The sequence below is a fragment of the Corvus moneduloides genome, chromosome 3, assembly GCF_009650955.1.
Source record: "Corvus moneduloides isolate bCorMon1 chromosome 3, bCorMon1.pri, whole genome shotgun sequence".
Classification (NCBI taxonomy): Eukaryota; Metazoa; Chordata; class Aves; order Passeriformes; family Corvidae; genus Corvus; species Corvus moneduloides.
Window position 1 is genome coordinate 118866046 of NC_045478.1, and position 19237 is coordinate 118885282.

Here is a 19237-nt window from a genome sequence, read left to right on the forward strand (position 1 = left end):
AAGGTAGGGAAGAAAAGAGGTTACTAGTAATAGGGCAGCAGCACAAAGGGAAAATTGTACACTGGAAGCATTAGTCTCCTCGGCGGTGGTGTGGCCAGACTGGTTTAGCAGACAGGATGATAGATTGCTTTGTCAAGGGTCCCAGGGTGTGCCCTGAACTTGAAGCACTTTGTTTATCTTGAATAGAAAGGGAAAAGCACAGACATAATCGATGTCTAGTTTTTTAGGAGGGAGGAAGAGGTAGAGGAGGGAGCGAGGGGGTGGTGGCGGGGGGGGAGGCCCTGGCTGTGGCTCTCCATTAACAGATGAACTTGGCTGAAGTCCAGAGTTTGATGAGAGAGTGTCACAGCTCCGGAGCTGGCCAGCCTTTTCAATAATTTTTTTTTTTTAATACCTGCTGACTGTACATCAAATGCTCCCAGGTCTTTTGGCTAAAGGCAAGAAGAGGGAGAGAGGGGGGGAAAAAAGACACAGCTCCATTTTTTCCCTCTGAACCAGTTGAGACCAGTCCCTTGGCCACGCATGCAGGTTCTATCATCTTTCCTGGCTTGCTGTTGGGAAAAAAAAGAGTTGTCGCCGTGCCAGTAACCTGAGGGCCCAGGACAGGAAAAAAAAAAGGAGGTTGCTGTTCTGAGAGGCAAACTAAAGTTGAGAGTGTGAGAGCAGGAGGGGCTTGCGTGTGTCTGGGAGATTTCAGAGATAGCAGGAGTTAAATTGGGGGGTGAAAAGCATCTGCAAGGCAATGCCTGCCTGGCTGGGGAGGGTGAACCCTGGGGGCAGACCCAGTGCAGGCCCACAGCTTATGCACGACAGCACCTTTCCATGCTGGCTCCCACCCATTCAAATGACTTTATGAGAAACAAAACCAAATTGATCCCCTAGGGCAGACCTGTGCTGGTCTGTGTGAAGGTGGCTGCACTTAAAGCCTTCATGCAGCCCTCACAGAACGTTTCTGGGCCATCCCTGATGTCGAGGTGCTTCGTTGGGTGGTGAGAGTATAGACAAAATGCTGTGGTGGTGTAATAAATGCTGTGGTGGTGAGAATGAAGACAAAATCCTTGTAATGCCGTGGTGGTGAGAATAAAGACAAAATCCGAGATCTTTACTGGGTTACCGTTGTTTTTACTCAAAAGTTCCTTGCTGAGCGAGAGGTGGATGTGGTGGGGATGTAGTAAAGGAGGCTGCAGGGATGCTCCGGGTCGGAACTTCCCAGGGGTGCCTGGCTGGGGGTATGGGTGGCCCCAGAGCACCTGTGACTTGGAAACACAGTCTGAATTCATGGTTGTTTTGGGTATTTTTATTTTTTTGTTGTTTCCGATTATGCCGTTTCTGACAGTTGTTCAGCTACTTACCAGTCTTGGCAGGAGGCTGAGCCTGTAACATCCTGACATTTTTGCTTTTTAACAGGCCAGTCTCATCGTGCTGGAACAAACAGCAGCTTAACTGCGTTTCACTCTGGCTGATTTGAATAACGTGTACTCTGGTCAAACAAGAAACTCCTCAAAGGAAGAGCTCAGCGCCTTGTTTCCCATCATGCTGATGGACGGTGGATTTCAAAATGCATGGAAAGGGCATAGCTGGGAAAACACGGGCTCCCCCCACTGCAAAGGGCAGTGTTTTCAGAGGTGTGAAGGGTAGGTCGGAGTGGGTTGGGTCACCTGCCTGTCCTCCGTCCCTTTGATGCATTCCCAGCATCACACCTTGCTGGGAATTACGAGGTTTGCTTGGCACTAGAGGCTTTATGTCACGTGACTGTCCCTCTTGGAGAGTGGGCATGCATAGGGACAGCCTCTCTTAGTTAAAGCTTTGCCTGACCACCTTGCTCCATGTGGGCATGCAGGTCTGTGAGTCGTAGTTTTTGAGGAATCTGGGAATATGCCATGGATTGAATATCCCAGCCTTGTTTCCTCTCATTCCCCTTTGCCTTCTTAGCCAGCAGCTGGTGACGTGCGGTGCGCTGAGCCCTGCTCTGTGGGAGGAAAGTACAAAGGCTGGGAAGAGGCTGTGGGATACAGCTTCATGAAACCGAGTGCCAGGGCTCTGGGGCTGGAAATCTCCTTCCTTACTCTGGTCCTTCCCTCACTCCTCATGTTGCATGTCAGACTGTAACTGGTTTGATGGTGAGCTTCCCAGCGACTTGGCACCCCGTGTTTTTTCCCAGGCGTTTGCCTACGCACGTGCACAGCTCCCGTGTGTGTTATGCCTGCACAGGACTCCCTGTTATCTGCTGATCGAGGTGTTTACCTCTGCAGCATCCATTACGTGGGGACCTGAGTGCCTCGGAGATGTTAATGAACACACCCTCGCACTGCCAGGGCGAGAGAGGCAACTGCTGTGGCACAGGTGGGGTGGGTCACCCCAGATAAGGCCAGAGAGCTTCAGCAGAGCGGGAGTGGGAGCCCAGCCTCACTGCTCTTCCTCCCTGCTGGTGGCTCGGCAAAGCTGGGAAGAAAAGCAAAGATGTGGTCGCATCTCCAAACTAACCTGCTCTTTACCAAGACCTTGGTAAGGAGTCCGCCTCGCTTCACCTCTGGCCCCGGGGAGATTCAGCCCCTTGGTCTGGGGGCACGTGCTCGGCTACGGCCATGCAATGCCACATCCCTGGGTTAGATTCGCCTGTACATCTGTGGGGAGGCAGCGGGATTTGCAGGGGCTCCCTGTGTTTGGGCAAAAGGCATTGGTAGCAAAGGTGGGTTGCAGGTCCAGGAGACAAGGCGGTGACCTTTGGGTCAAGTACCTGTGTCTGGAGAGCCCGCGATAAATATTGTACAGTGGGAACAATGGGGCTGTAACAGAGCTGCGCCCAAAGAGGCTCGGGCCGAGCAGCCGGCTGGCTGAGAGGCTGCTGGGGGAGCGGTGTAGTATTTCTACTTCAAACTGATTGAAATGTCGACTTAAAATCAACGTTGTTGACTAGGGATAATTTACAGTTTTCTCAGCGCTAAGTAGCCGCGCGCGTAAGGATGCGCTCCGGGATGAGCGCTGAGTGGTCCGGGCGCGGTGCTGAATCAGATGCATTATAGGTCAGCTCTTTATTTGTTTCATCACGACTTTTACACAGTTGTCGTGTAATTTATGGCTGCTTTCACGTTGTCAAACATTTTCATTGTGGCTGCTTCTTAACACACTCCTAACACAAACACGGCTGCTTTAAAGACACTGTATTGTTTCATAATCTGAGAGGAGGACTATAAAACATCAAATTACACTATCTTCAGGCTAATCTAAATGCACTACAGATTGAAATCAGAGCTCATTTGTCCCTGATGCAAATTATTAAGTTCTAATTATAAATATCCATTTAATTACCCCATACATTTTTATTCTGCAGACCTTCTCAGCAATTCTGTCTGAGATACAGTAGATGTATAGGAGAAAATCTGCAGTAATTAATGTGCATTTCCTAAATAATAAAGAACAAACATGAGCCACTTTGTTCATGGATGACATATCCGCACACACATTTTTAGCTATCCGTGTCACAGCAGCAGACACTGAATGCTAATTCAAAAATAAATGGAAAAGACAAAAATTAAAAGTTTGGGGGTTTATTTCCCTCCTTTCCCCGCCTGTTGTGGAAAGAGCTGGGTCTTTCAGTGCCTTGTGCCCCCTGGGAGAGGGATGAAAGTGGCTCTGGGAAGCATGGCATCATGTCCCTGCCCTCTTGTCTCGTGGAGGTGCTGATCCTGAAGCTGCCTTGTACTGGAAGCCCCACAAATCCAGATGCATCTTGCAGTTAAATAAACTGGGGGAGCCACTCTCTGCCACTCCAGCTTCTCCAGCTTCTCGGTTTCATGCCCAACAGCGGCTGCACAGGTTACAAAAGCTCCTCTCAGGCAGCAGTAGGGAATGTTTGTGGTCCCTTCCCTGATTCTGTGCTCATGCAAAACCCAAGGGCAGGGATAGACACAGAGAAAGTGTCTGTGGGGGCAGATCCTGCTCAGAGTTACCCCAGGGGTAAATCCTAAGTGGCTTCCTTGCAGTCAGGAGAGTCATTTGGTAGGCACAGCGGTGTAAAGGAGCTTGGGCTCCACCCCTTACGGTTATTTTTGTTCAGGTTAACAGAGAGCTTTGTCTACCAGCCACTGGAGTCTAGGAGAAAAACTTGGAGAAGGTGGCAGGCATGGAGTTGAGCCTGGATACAAGCGATGCCTGTCAAAAATCACCAGAGGAGCACATGTGTGTGTGAGCCTGTGTACCCATACCCATACATGGGGTGGGAGTCTGACTGCACAGCAGTTAATGTGAGCATTGCCACAGGCTTCATTGCACTCCCTATTTATACCCATATTTGCATCTGCTTTCTGGGTGATAGAGTAGGCTTTCTGGAAAGGATACTCGTGTGCTATCAGTAATTATAAACAGAAATTAGCTTTGAATTTTTTCAGACATACATTCCACTAAAGCTCCATTCATTTAATCAGTTAAGAAGATGAGGGGCTGCAGCAGTGTCCTTAATTCCCAAATAACTTTGTCCTTATTTATTATAATCGTTTTATCTCAAACTTTGTCCTAGAGTCACAGGGCACTAAGAAGAAAATCGTAGAAGTGTTGGTAGGAGCCTAAGGACCTTTACAGAAAGAAACCAAACAAAACCCAAGCCTGATTTCCTAAATAGAAGAATAATTACCTTGGCTTTTCTAGCAGCAGGATATTTTTTGGAAAGATCAGCCTGTCTTTTTTGTTGGTGGTGGTGGGTTTTTTTTTTCCCCAGAATCACAATTACTGTGCTGCTTTGAAACATGTTTTTTATTATGAGTCCTCTGCAGCATAGTCACTGTACAGATAATACTGCTTGAGATTTTGCATCTTGTCATCTCTGTTATACAGAAACTTAAACTGCAGCCTAACCCGGCAGTCGGATGGCAAGCAAGCCACGCCGCAGGCTTGCGAGTGCTTTAATTCCCACATGATCTGCTTTTACCTGAGCAACTGAATGTATATCTCTGCTCATGTTGTTATTGTCTGGAGCAGAAAGTAAACTACGTATCCCGCCACTCACACTAGCTTTTCACGGCTTAATAGTATTTACCTGTAGTTACTATTATTATTACATCCTCCAAATGGATCGGTTGTTACATTGCTGGTGTCTGGTGGGGTGCCCCGGCTGGGACTCGCTGATGGGGTCACCCATGTCAGGGTGTGATGTATGGATTATGTTTACTGCGGCATGTTTTGTTTGTGAGCGAGGCTGTGGCAGTGGGGCAGATGATGAATGAAGATACGCCATGGTTTCATGTTCATCCCTGTGGTTCTAAGTCTCCAATACAATAAAGATCCTCTTGTGATATGGAGGGATTTATGTGCCTGTAGTGGACTTAGAGCTGGACTTGAAGGTGTGATAGTCCAGTGCTTTGGGGTATTTTTGGTGAAATTTTGGTTTATCCACAACCTGGATAAACACTTGGAATTTGTTGTAAAAACCATGGAGGTGTGTGAACAATCCAGTTAAATAATTTCCCTGGCTGAAATACTGGTCTGTTTTTCATCTTTGGGCCTCCACGAGTCAGCTGGGTGATATTCATCACCAAAACACAAACGGGCAAAGAGAATCACAGAATGATTTGGGTTGGAAGGGACTTCAGAACTCATCTGGTTCCAAGTCCCTGCCATTGGCAGGGTCACCTTCCACTGGACCAGGTTGCTCAGAGCCTGATTCAACGTGGCCTTGAACACCTTCAGGGATGGTGAATGCGCGTGTGCTGTCGGGGACCCCAGTGATTAATGCCTTTAGAGGCTTCCTTACCCTCCAAGATGCAAGTAAAGCATTAATTCTCTTAGAAGTCAAGTTTGCTGTAGTGCCTTTACACCTGGGCTGTGGAGTTTGAAGTCGGGGCATGGTAAGGATGGCCTTCACCCTTGGGGCAGCTGGCTTGTCACTATGGCAGAAGGATGCTCGGAGCTTCCCACTCTTCTCTCCCATAGGTCTCACTTTCCCTTTTTTCCCCCCCCGTGCATCCACTTAAATGGACAACTGTGGTCTGTACACAGGTTCTTCTTACTTATTTTATCTCCTGAAAGACTTCAACAAGCTTTTACCCACTGAGTCTATAGAGAAAACGGCCAGGCAATTTTTGTTTCAATTTAGGCGTCTCTCCGGAGCACTAGTTCCAGAGACTGATCAATAGGTTTTATTGTGGACCTCACTGTCTCTAAAAGCACCGTGACCTTATCCTGTCTAAAAATAGCATTTGCTCTTGCTGCCTGCAGAACCTTGACCTGTGACAACCCATTTGGAGCATAACTGACACGTGCAGTCAGCTGTGCATCCAAGACCCTTGCACGCCCCGGGAGAAAGCTCCCCGTGCTCCTTGTAGCCCTTGTTGGGAAGAAGGAGAGAGGGAGGGCTGTGGTGGTGGATGAGGTGCCCTACTCCCTCAGAAATCCTAAAGTGGATGAGGGTTGGTCTTTTCCAGGTCCTGAGCAAGCCCTGGTCCAGCCCATGGGCAGTGGGAAGCGAGCGCCTCTGAGCGTCCATCCTCTTTTGGGAAGAGCCTTGCATGCAAACCTAGATCCACATTCACACCAGCGCCTTGTGCCACATCCCTGCGTGAGTTCCTGAGCTCAGGGAAGTGCTGCTCTGGAAAGCATACTCTTCTTTGTTTCTAAGCTATTCTTCCTACATTTGCACAAAAGAAGGTCACCTAAGTTACACCATTTCCTTGGTCAGTGGGTGTGTTTAAGGCAGTTCCCAAGGGCAGAGGGAGGGGGGAGAGCTCGGCATGGATTTTGGTGACCTATTGATGCAGCGCAGGGGCTTGAAGTGGCCACCAGGTACTTCCTGCCTATGGCAATGTCAGGCAGAGAAGAGCCCTATTGCACACCTGCATCCTCCACCAGAAGGGGCTTGTTTGGTGTTTTCTGTGCAAATGAAGGGATGTGGGAGAAGAGGAGCCTGCAGGGACCCCGGCACCCCTCCTTCCCTCCTGCTGTGGCTGGGCTGCCTGGCAAGGGTTAACCGTCGTCCCTGGTGAGCAAGGTCTGGTGCAGAGCCTCTGGGAGATGAAAAGGGAAGCAGCTATGATTGCAGAGCTGTAAAAGGTGGCATTTTGTTCTGCCCGCTAACAAAAGCCAGGACTATTGTTGCCTCCGAGCTTGAAAGAGAGGTCACCGGTGGTATTAGTGCAGCTAATCACAGGAGAGGCCGGGTGGGCTCGGGCGCTGCTGGCGGGGCTGGGACCGGCCAGCGCGGGCTGTTCCCAGGCACAGGTTCCTCTTTGGTTACACAAAATGTCCGCTCCCGCTCCCCTAATGTGCAGGCTATTATTAGCCGGTGTCACTCGGTTATCTGAGAGTGGCGCTTTTAGCTGCCATCTAAGTGCTTGACACTTGGGTTTACAGCAGATTAAATTAATTTTTAGGCTGGTTTGGCTTTACTGGGTGTAGACAAAGGGAGCAGCTGCCGTGGAAATGTAATCTGGCACTGGTGAGGGTGGACAGCCTTAGCTGGTCTTCCCCTCTGCTTGCGCTTGGAGGGTCTCGACATGCAGGGGACAATTTTGGTACCTAAAACACCATCCCTTGGAGCATGGGCACCTACATCCCCAGCTCAGTGCCAGGCCATGTCCCTGTTAGTCAAAGCATGTTGAGATGGAGAGCTTGTGGATGTGAGCAGCTGGCAAGTGCAGGCACCAAACTGATGCTTATAATTGTGTCTGTTCAAATGCTGTAGTGCAGAGCTCATGATAAATATTATTTACTTATTGATGAGTCTGTTGGTGCAAGTCATTCCTTTTGCTCCTGGGCATGTTTTTGTCTTACTTATTTTTGGCTAAAAAGCAGCAGGCCTTCAAGAAGATTCTGCACAAGTTTTTTCTGCCCTAAAAGCAGATCAGGTCAAGAAATTAGTCAGAGATGGAACGGACTTAATTGCCAGTTATTGCTGTGGGTGAGTGGCACAAGGGATGGCCATTTTGAGTGGAGGTGGTGGGAGGAAAGGAGTTTAAAACAGGGTCAGTGTCAGAAACCGAGTTCTTCTGAGCCAGCTCTGGATGGAAAAATCTGGTTGAAGACATCTCCCCGAGGTCTTCAACTGCTGCTTGAAGGGCATTCTTAGACATTGCATCTAGTATCACTCTACCTTTAAAGTTAGATTGAGAGGGATCAAAGACACCTCTCAAGATCAAGACACAGCTGGCCCCGCTCCAAAACTGCTTCCTCAAGAAGAGAAGGGTAGCAGCAGGCCAGGAGTTGGCAAGGTTGGTTGTGTCAGGAGATGTTTGTCTCTTTAGCTGGCTGATGAGGTTCCAGGGCGGCTGGTGCCTTGTGCTCCTGACACGAGGCATCTGACCATCGCCCCAAAAACCTGAGGGGGTGGGATTTGTGGTGCATGGGAACAAGGTTAGCCCAGAGCTGGGGTGAGCAGCCGCTCCACACGGAAATAGCAGATGTTAGAAAAGGTAATGGCTGGATTAAAACTCAGCCCTCATCTTAAATTCATTGCTGTCTTTTCTTGTGGCTTTGGGGTCAACGACTGATGTAAGCAAGTTCCATTTTCCCTGTGGTACCTCGGCATTGACTGGTGTGCAGCTCTGGCAGGCTGGGCTGCTTTCCCTTGAGTCCTGCACCCTGCTTATCACTGTTCTTCCCATTTATTTGCCTCCTGGCGTGGGAGAGTCTCTGCGGCTGTGGTTTGCGCACAGGGTGCATTTCAGGGGAGCATGCACAGGTGCTGTATGGGCGTCTCTATGGAAGGAGGTATGGGCTTGGAGGCTCCAGAGCCAAGACTTTCATGGGTAAAGCGCAAAGCAGGAACACCTCTGGGGTTTCTCTGCCCAGCCTGGCTTTTGGGTTTGATCCATACGAGACTGATGATCACATTAAATTCACCACCTTTCAAAATGAGGTCAGTGGTGGGAGAAGGTGCAGAGCTGTGGTGAGGGTGCTGTGCAAGCCTTGGCGTGGGAGGCTGGTTGCCCCTTGCAGCCCTTGGCATGTGCTCCTTGAGCAGCCTGCAGGCACATGCAGCAAGTCCGGCCAAGTTTCGATCCTGGCACTTTCCCTTATTCCCTGGGGGGGACTTCAGGAGAGGCACAAATAATTCAGCTTGGTGTGGTGCAGGGGGAGGATTCTGTCTTGATTTCAGCATGTGGTGGTGTGTTCACCTGAAAATGAGAACCTTTTCTGGGCAGGTAAAATATTTGTTGGAAAGTGTGGTTGGGTGAATTTAGGTACAGCTTTGGCTGGCAAAAAAAAAAAAAAAAAGAAAAAAAAAAAAGGAAAACTTTTGGTCACTGAACTGAAATCTAAAATGCTTTTATTTCATTTCCATTCTGGTTTTCCCTCTGAATTTTCTGTTAGGAAAATGGAGCTCCTGTGAAGGGGATTAAGTTTAAGTTACTAATGACTGCACAGCGATTTGACGGCCTCCATTGAAAGAGAGTTATCTGCTCATCTTGTCTTATTTAGGGTTTTGTTTAATGTTGTGGCAAGGTGGAGGTTTCATGTGGATTTCTGGGCACATCTGTAGGTACACTTCACCTATATGCTTTGCCAGTAAAAGTTTTGCAACAAGTGGGTAATGTGTTTTAATCCCAACAGAGCAGCCAGCACTAGCATTGCTTTGAAATGTGTGTTGTTGGGAGGGAAGGCCCTCTTTGTCCGTGGTATTTTAGGAGTTAGGAGGCGGATTTTATGGAGTGCTGACTGTGCTGCTTTCCATCTTGATGGGGATGTCCATCTTGATGGATGTTGGCCTGGCCTTGGGGAAGGTGATGGTTGCTGCTCTTGCTAAGAAGCTCTTGGAAACCTGGTTTTCCATTCCATAACTCTTAAATTTAAATTAGTTGTTGGGGCTGCAGTATGTCAACCCAGTCAAATTCGAATCATGTTTGCATAATTCACACCTCACGTCTGATGGGAGAAAAAGTGTTTCCTTAAATTAACAAAAGCCTGTAATTATTTTCTTCTACATGTTGAAATCGGAAAGGCGTCTCCTTGAATTTTATTCTTTCTATAATTTGTTTTTGCTGTTGTTTCAGAATAATTTAGTCATGTATTTATTAGGAACTGGCAGCATCTGCTAATTTTCAGAGCCATCACAATGATGGCAACATAAAAACTTGAGGCCAGAAGTGGGGCCAACACCTTATTTGCAAGCAGTCACATTTATTTTGGTGCTAACGCTGCTCTGTTAGCAGAGGAATATGGTGTTCAGCATAATAAAGAGTATGAAAATTTGGCCCTGAGCAATCACTTCTGCTGTGTTAGGGTCAGATTGCGGAGCCTTTACTCATCAGGGTAAGTATTTATTAACCTTCAGAGAACAATGGCTGTAGTGAGATTACCTGGGTAAATGCTGATCCAGTCGGGAAGGAAGTTTTGGAGCCTGGGCCCAATGGTATTTTAAGAGAGATAAGGATAAGGAGGGCTCTTTGCTCTGCCGGTCGCTTTCCTACCTGTGCCTGGCAGGGCTGGAGGGCAGCCCGGACTGGCCAGGAGTTAATGCCTTTTGAAGTGGTGGTTTCACTCTGTGTTGTGTTTCCCGGATTAGCCGTGCTGAGGGGGAGAAAAAGTAGTAAAAAAGTCAGTGTTTGAGTGACATGAACAAAGTAATTGACTATCAGTATCAAGAATTACTGCACAACCATGCAGGGGACAAGTCAGAACATAACTTGACAAAACCCTGCAACAAAGGGCTGCTCAAACACACCCTTCAGTCTCAGGAGCTGTAAATTGAGCTTCAATTCCAGGGAAATACTTCTAGGCTTTGTGTACGTTTTTGTATCTGCTTGCAGCACTTCAGTGCCACTCAGGAGGTGACTGAAGTCCCCAAAAAGAAGCAGCAAGCACCGTGCTCAGCCAAGCACCAGGATCAGTTGTTCATGTTGCTCAGCCAAGCACCAGGATCAGTTGTTCATGATGGTTCATGGCAAAGTGGCTTCAGTCTTCACAATCATATAGTATTTCTCTGATTCCCACCTCATTTTCCCATCTGGCTCTGTGTACTTCTCAAGAAAACTTGGGGAGGTGAAGCAGCTCCTCAGTCCTATTTTAGTCGCTGTTTCTCTTATAAGGGAGAAACAAAGCGGGGGACCTTGTACCCTGCTGTGTGAGTGCAATGATCATTCCGTGAGCAGCTCCACACCCATTTCTTCCTACAGGTTAGAGACACATTTTTGGCACTGGACACGGTAAGCGTTCCAACATGTTTTTAATCTGTGGCTCTCACGTCTTTAAAGGTCTGGTGTCGTGGCTCTGGTTGCGTGCGCGTATTTCAAGGTGTCTCAGTAGTGCAAAATGTGGGTAAAATACCGTGACGTGAGTTTAATCTGTTGGTAGGAGTTTGCTCTGTGTTTGTTCTGCCTGTCCTTCGGTGACACTTTCTATGTCCTCAGCTTTTTGCCTGTGACATTAGATGACTCTTCTGGATTTCCTGGTGTCTGGCAAAAGGCTAGTGACAATACTCTGTTGATACTTTCCGCATTTATTCCTAAAACCTGTCGACTGCTTTTGCTGGGCATGCAAAGTGAAAAGTTGGATTGTTCATTTTCTACCCAGCGTGCACCTAGGTATTGAAACACAGTGCCAAAAGTGTGGAATTCTGTTGAATTGGGTTTTTGATCAGACTCCAGATTCTGATTCAATTCCTTCCCCATTTGCCCGGAATGCAGACTGCGCCAGTTGATTTTCCCCCTTCCTCTCTGAGTGGCATTGCCACAGTCTGAACTCAACCAGCCTCGTGATTTATCAGATGCTTTTTTTTAGAGGCAGAGCTGTAAGAGCAAATGTCTGGGGAGGACCTTCCAGGTCACTGGGTACAGTCTGTGGCCTTCGACATCCACAGGTGCTGAAATGGCTTCATGTGGCCTCGTTTTGTGCTTTACTCAAACACTCTGAGATGAGAACAGTGCCCGGGGTGGAGCGGCGGGCGAGGAGGAGGGAAGAGGAGATGGATGATCCCTCTCTTGTTGTGGGCAGATTCAGCAGTTGCCCTTGGTCCTTTCACCTCCGCGGGGCCACGTAAGGTTTACAGCATTTGAGATGTTTCCCAAAGTGTCAGTGTCAGAGCACCATTAGGAAAAGATGAGATGAATGACCAAAATCTAGGGCAAAACAAATTGGGCAGTTCAAAAGCTGCAAGCAAGTCATTTGTGGGGAATAACGAAGGCTTGCGGTTGTGAGGCCGTCCCTTCTCCAGCCCATTGCCACTGTGTTTATAAATTAGGGGAACAAAACAGGAGCCCTTGTTAGGCCTGGGTGACATTAAAGGTGCATTTAGCTACAGAGTGTAACACTGGCTGCTGTGAAATCAGATGGATGCTCAAGCTATGCTGCAGCTTGTGGGGAAAGCAAGGCTGTGCCTTTGGGACTGGGTCAGACCTTCCTCAGGTATCACGTTTCCTGTTCCGCAGAGAGGGCTCCATAGGTCCAAGCCAGGTTTTTCCCCATTTGTGGCTCTCTAGTTCTGCCTCTTGAGACATTGCTCCAGCCTCTCCCTGCCTAATATCCACCGACCTCTGCTCCCTCAGGGATAGACCCGACATGTCCCCTTTAGGCAGTGGTGCCTCCTGTCCGCTGTAACTCCATCTGTAGGGTCCCTGGACATGCTGCAACCCTCCTGGTTATCCTTGCACACCAGGAAACCTGACTGGCTGGCGTAGGTGCTCCTAAGTGAGCAGTATTATATTACCCCATATAAATGTCACATTAATGGAGCATTATAACCAAAAGATGCTCGTAGATCACTCTAAACCATTTTAGGCATCTGTTGTGCTTCCGTCATCTGCTCTTCACCCATTTGTTTGTGTTTGGGATGGGAAGGACGTTGCCAGGAGAGCCTGGAGGGGACCTGAGGGGAGGTAGGGCTGGAATGATGAGCAGACCACCTTTTGTCTGGCAGCTACGCCGGGGTGAAGCCCAGCTCCACCAGACTGTGTTGGCCATGCTGCAAGAGGCATCACAAGCTGCGACTTGGCTTCGAAGGGGTGTTGATAGAAAGTGCTGACTTATCTGAGCTGGCTCAACGCCTCCTGAAAGTCCAGTGTAGGCATGGGGGGAGCCTGAGCTCTGCGCAGCCAGAAGCCCACAGTGCCTCGTCTGTGACGGCTTTCTAGATCACACCATGTAACACAGCCCAACAAAGGGCTTTTAAATCCTAGTCAAGAAGACAGACAATAGAAGGTCAGAGTTTAAAAGAGAAAGTGTGCCTCAGACTGATGTAATTCCCCTTTCTCCCCCCTTTTCTTAGTGTGAATCCTTTGATATTTGAGCAGGGAAATCCTCTTTATCGGGAAACTTCACCTCCTCTTATCTCATACTCCCTCAAAAATACTATCTTCTCTCCCGCCTTTCAGCCTCCCAACCCAATTTGTGGTGGGAACCTCCCCGGGTGGGCAGCACTGCCCTTCCATCCCTCTTGCCAGATGTGCACAGCGAGGCCTGGGGCTCCACACTGGGATTTGCTGTAAGTGAACACTCTCTGGCTAATGATTCCTGTGGGGATCCATGCTTGCCTGTCCTGGTCAGGATCCTGGGAGTGTACAGGGTCTGCAGATGAGGCCACCTCAACCTGTCATGACACTGCCCTTGTAGCAATCAGCTGGCAAGGCTTAGGTGGTGAAGCCGACCCATGTTTACCTTTCAGCCCAGCAAATAAAGGTCTCCCTCACCTTCTTGTACTGTGGAGCAATCTTTTTCAAAAAAGATAGGAAACTGGCCATGTTGAGTCAGACCAGAGATCTGGTGTTCTCTTTCTGGCCTGTACAGAGTGGGAGCCCTTGGAAGCAGCAGAAGACACAAAGCAGGTGCAGGGAATTTCCTATTCCCTGCTGTGCTCTCTTGTCTTTCCTCTCTGGCATTGTGGGTTGGGCCAGAGCATCCCCACTCTTCCCTCAAGATTGTGCCCGTCCCTTCTGGTTACTTGCATGCATTTTGCCTGAACTGGGACTTGGGAGGTTGCATTACATTGCTGATTGCATCAGGTAAGTCGTGTTTCTTAACCTCCTTGCAATGGGCTCCAGTAAGTCTTGTTAGCACTCTTAATTTGCTCTAACAAACAGTTCCAAAGCTGGGGAAAGGAAACATCCCTGTGTGTGCACTCAAAGCCGCTGGGGATCTCGGTGGGGCTGCTGCAGCTTTGGAGACCAAAGGGCTTCTGTCCCTCTCCTGCCCTGTGGAAAATCAGGTTGTGGCTCTGACCTGAGCTGGTGGTAATCAGAGGACCGGGCTCTCCTTTCACACAAGCAGATTTTCATCTGCTGCGACTCTGAGGATGGCAGTAGGTGTATTCTCAGCGTGAGGCAGGCAGAGGTGCCCAGCACATCTTTGTGTGCGGAGGACACCAGGTACCTGTTCTGATGTCCAGCTGGTGTCAGTGACTGCTGGGATGATACCTGAGGAGTTTTGTTCTTTCCACATCCAGAAGAGCCAGTGAATCACCTGTAGCCACACCTAGGGCAACCCTTGAGGTGTAATCAGATGGGACCTGCCTGGCCAATTTGCACCAGCAGCTGTTCTTAATCCTGAAGGCTCATTCCCGAAGTCATACAGGATTGGCCACTTAATTTTTTCTCCTTAAGACATTAGAAGTGACTTTTCCAGTACGATGGATTTTGGTATTTACATTGCTCTCTCCCCTCCCATTGGCCCTAAAGTGCACAGGGCCAGGGCAAGAATTCACAGGACTTCTCAGCAACATTTTACAGTCTTCCCAGTATACTGTGCTCCTGCACTTCCAACTTCGTAATAGTCTGGAAAAGAGCTTGGCTGCAAGAAGTCTGTGAAATGGTGCAGAGTGAAAGGAAATCGTGTCAGTAACTGTGCAGTTGATGTAGATTGTAATTCTTGCAGTTCCAACCCAGATTAGCACTCCCTTAGCTTAAAATAACAAAAAGGGAACTGTCAAAATCAGAGCAAAAATGTTGGCATGATGAAACATGTTAACAGGTAGCCATTAGCACTTTATGTCTGCATGAATAGTGGCTCTGAGTGTTTTTTATTCGTAACAAAGCAGGGAGGATGGGCAGAAAATGGCATTTGTTTTCAAACTGGCTTGTTGCTTTAATTGCAGTTTTTTATTGTCATTACTTTGTGATCAGGGTATGCTCTGGGCTCGGGAGGTGGCCTTGGGACACACAGCTGGGTTTCGAGTTTTTTGACGGAGAAGGAGGAAGGGACCTGATAGTCTGGATGGGACCTGTTGTTATTCTTATTTTGCTCTTACAACGTGTTTGAGATACCCAGCTCTGGAGGAAGAGTGAGGGGATGGCTGTGGTGCGGACTGAAACATGACTGTAACATCCGGGGCTGGTTGGTCCAGATGTGTGAGATGTTCCCACTGCTGAACCACGGAAAAGTCACCACACTGAGAGCAGCTCTGGGTTGTGCTGGTGCTTTGTTGGTTGACTATTTGACTGATCATTCATGGTCATTCCCAGGCGCCAGCATCCAGAGGTTGCTTAAGGGAATGGCAGACATTTATTGGAAGAACTAAAACAAAAAAAAAAGAGGAAAAAAAAGGTGTGGGGGGGTCTGCGTAGACACCGGGAGTGTTTGCCCCAGAAATAAAGGTAAATCTTTCTGGGCTTTTTGATAGTGTTGATGACTGTGGAGGGGAGGCTGTTGGCTCCATCCCACCAAGCAGCAGCATGTGCCGACTCTGATGGCCAGAAGTGACTTCAGCTGTGTGGTCTTCCTGACTCACCCTAAGACCCATCACAGCCTTGCTTGTCTCTGTTTCCACCCTCTTTGACCATCCATGTTTCCTCTGGTGCGTGGAGCTCTCCAGCATCCAGCTTCTGCCAATGTAGAGGTCCTTGGAAAAAAAAAAAGATAAAAAGAAAAGATTAAAAAAAGAGATGCATGCTCTTGCTGTCTCCTCTGGACCCTTCCTGTTGCATCCCTTGAGAAACATGCCTTGTGAATGTTTTGTTTGTGTCTCTGCAGCTGGCAGCCCCTCTTGTTAGTGGAAATGTCAGCCCCTGCCTTGTTGCTGACTGCAGGGCTGAGTCTCAGTGTCTCACTGCTGGCGAGGATCTGGCCTTAGGCAAAGCCTCTCTTCCACCCACTCTCTCTGCTGCTCTTGGGCCCATGTGTCAATGAGCACGAGTTGCCTCCTATTGTTTATTTAGGCAAGATTTTTTGGGGAGACAGCCTGATGGCAGTTGGTGTCTTAGGTTGGTTCTCCAAGGGTGAGCTTAGTAGTTGCTCAGCTACTTTTACTGTTGATTTTGCGTTTCTTGTGAGGTTTTGCTCATGAGTGCATATGTGGGCTTGGGTTCTGCTGTGGGGAGAGACACTGGTGCCCCTTGTGTAGCCTGAAAGCCTTGAAAATCTCAGCCTTGGGTGCAAAACGTGCCTTTTGAGTATCAACACTTCCTTCCTTCCTTCCCAGAGAAAACAGAATAGTGCTGGCAGTTGTAGCACAGTGCCTTGTTCTTTTCTTAGGGGAGCTGGGGATTAATGGCAAAAACATGGTCTGGATGCTGCTCTACAGCCTTCAAAAAATCTGTTTGTTTGTTTTTCCCCCTCGGCTGTGGTGCAGCGGGCGCGAGGATGCTTCCCACCTTTCTGCCATATGTTCTTGGGTTCTTGCAAGACGGTAGCAGGGTTTGCACCTGGACAGCTGAAGGCCATGGGTGGCTCTGTGGGACCCACACTGCCCTCCCTCCCTCCCACGCACGCTAAAACGATCCTTTCCTCCCGCTGAACCTTACAAGGTTTTCCTCCATGTGCACTTCAGTAGGTTTTAACTTTTTTGTCTTGAATCCAAGCAGCTTTAATCAACATAAATGCTTGCGGTGGGTATAGGTTGCTGCATTTAATAAAGGGTGAGCTTCCCCCCTCCCTTTTTCTTTCTTCTCTTCTTTCTTTTCATCCCTTATTTTGCATTCTGCCGCCCGTGATGAGCGTTTAATCCCTGCCCTTCTGTCTGTTGAGATATTATGTTTTTTTAATAGTGCTTGTTTATGACTAAGGTCAAAGACAGTATTTCAGAACAAAAATTAGAGTTAGTTCATAATTGAGTACATATGTATGTTACTGTTTATTTTTATAGTTTGCTAATTTATTTTTAAACAGCTCGGTTGAGCCAACATGTTTATAGGTCTGTTTATCACATGTCTTGCCAGTCGGAGTGCTAAAAGACACATGCTTTTCAGAAATAGCACAGATCTGAAGTGAAATTAGATAATACCGCCAGGTAGCAATTTAATTACATTAATTGAATGTTTAGGTTGAAATGTAGTTTTGCAAGGCTATAATGGAATACATTTATAAGTGTCTGCGTATAAATCTTGGCATTTAAAATGTTATTCAAGCCTGCTGGCAGGGAAATGAAACTCCATTGAGTGTTTTTGAGGCAGAAAGGGGGTATTTCACTATGAGTGCTGTGCTTGCCTTCGCTTGGAAGTCCCGGCTGTTGGGAACCTCTGCGGGTGCTCCTTTCCGTGGGGAGATACCTGGTCAGGAGGATGCATGGCCTGATCCAGAATGATAGGATCAGGAAACAACAGCCCCTTCAAGTCCCGATGGGAAGGTAAGGGGTGAGTCCCGAAGGAGACATAAGGGGTGAGCTGGCGCTTGGCAGGAGGGCAGAGAGTCCTGTGTGGAGAAATGTGGAGAAAGTGTTTGTCCGGCTGAAACCAAGTCCTTGTGGTCATGCACTGAGTAATTTCCCAAGTTTGCCAGCTGCTGCGCTGGATTGTACCTGTGCGTTCTGGCCGTGGGCTGCCTTCCCTGTCCAGGGAGCTGCTAAACAGCCCTGGAAAGGCAGCTCAGGGGAAGCTCCACTGAAGAGCAGAAGCTGTGAATGAACCACGCTCTTCAGCCCGGATGAGGAGTTAATCCTCAGCGTAAACATGTACAAATAACGTATTGTCAGGAGAGGGAAAGGGAAAATTCCTTTGGTTTTGACGGTGCCCAAGAATAGCAGGCTTCATTGGAAGAGGATGGGAAGAACTGCTCTGGCACTCTTTGGTTTACCTTACACTACTGCCTATTGCATGCACCCATTTCCAAGCAAAATTCTAAAATCGTGGCATTTCTAGTGGGGCTGGGCTTTTTCCAGATCTCTTCTAGGATCCCAAGAGCTGAGCGAGGTTTCAAAAGCAAAACATAATATAAATCAAAAGGAGCAGGAGGTCATAGGCGGATTTTTATCGGGACTCAGGGATAGATAAGGAGTAACCAAAGGAGAGTCACAGCTTGTGCAACATTCTTGTGCCACGGTGGGCGATCTCCTTTTGGGTGCCTGCATGCCGGGAGGGATGGAGGAGGAAGAGGGGGGATATGCAACACCTAAACAGCCAGGCAGCGGGAAGTGTTTGGAATTAGGCTGGTGGCGAGCAGGCCCATGGCATTTCTCAGGCTTTTATATTGCATACAACCCAGGAAAAATGCTTCAGGCTCAGCACAGGAATCTTTCCACCTGTTTTGTGCATACACTTTTGTGTGGGAACCTGAAGCTTCTCCTCCCTTATCTGGGTTGAGGTGGTCAACTGAGGTGCGGGCTTTTTCCCCCTGGTCTTGAAGGGTTGACGTGTGCTTTCAGCCCCTTGCCAAAGCCCAAGTAACATTGAAATGTGGCTTCTCAAGTCGAGGTGCCTCCAGTGAATCTGGCATTTTGAGCAGTCATGGCTGGTGTTTTGGCAAGAGCTCCAGTTTCTTCTCTGTCTTTCGGATCAAAGGAGGCTTCCCAGTGTGTCTTGATGGACCTTTGTGGTGGGGTTTGGCCTCATGGGTCAGGGTCTGCTGAAAAAACACAGCACAGTGATTGCTGGACAGGTTTTGATGCACATACTAAAATATTTAACTGTGTTAATATAATAGCATTTGCTTTCTTTCTCTCTTACTTTCCCCACCAGTCTATAAAGTGATGATTCTTTGAGGGCCTGCCAGGCATCTGAACATGGGGTGGCTATTTGTCCCCTCCTTTGGTAACTTGAGACTAACTGTCTTAAAAAGCTCTTATCAGTGGGGTTTTCCCGTCTCCTCTCTTTTCAGCTGAAAATAAGTGACTGATTTATATTTTTTCATCTTACAAAAGCTCACCTCTGGCTCAAGACCAAGGGAGGGTCTTGAGGGAGAGTTTGTGCTCAAAAAAAAAAAAGTAGTCCAAATCAGAGGGTTTCAGCGAAAGTCACAACATAAAACTGAAGTTGGAATGGCCTCCACCAGGTGATTTCCGTAATGCTGAGTGCTTATTGCTGGGCTCAAGGTTTCTGAATGCTTGGGAATGATTCCAGCTTGTTTGGGCTTAGGAACAAAAGCTCTCCGTGATGCTGCAGCCGGGGTGGAA

At 48.2% G+C, this 19237-nt stretch overlaps 1 protein-coding gene across 4 annotated transcripts in view; it reads left to right on the forward strand.

The window, feature by feature from the left end:
• Positions 1-19237, forward strand: part of BCL11A (BAF chromatin remodeling complex subunit BCL11A) — a 127885-nt gene that overhangs the window by 72866 nt on the left and 35782 nt on the right. The window lies entirely within an intron of this gene.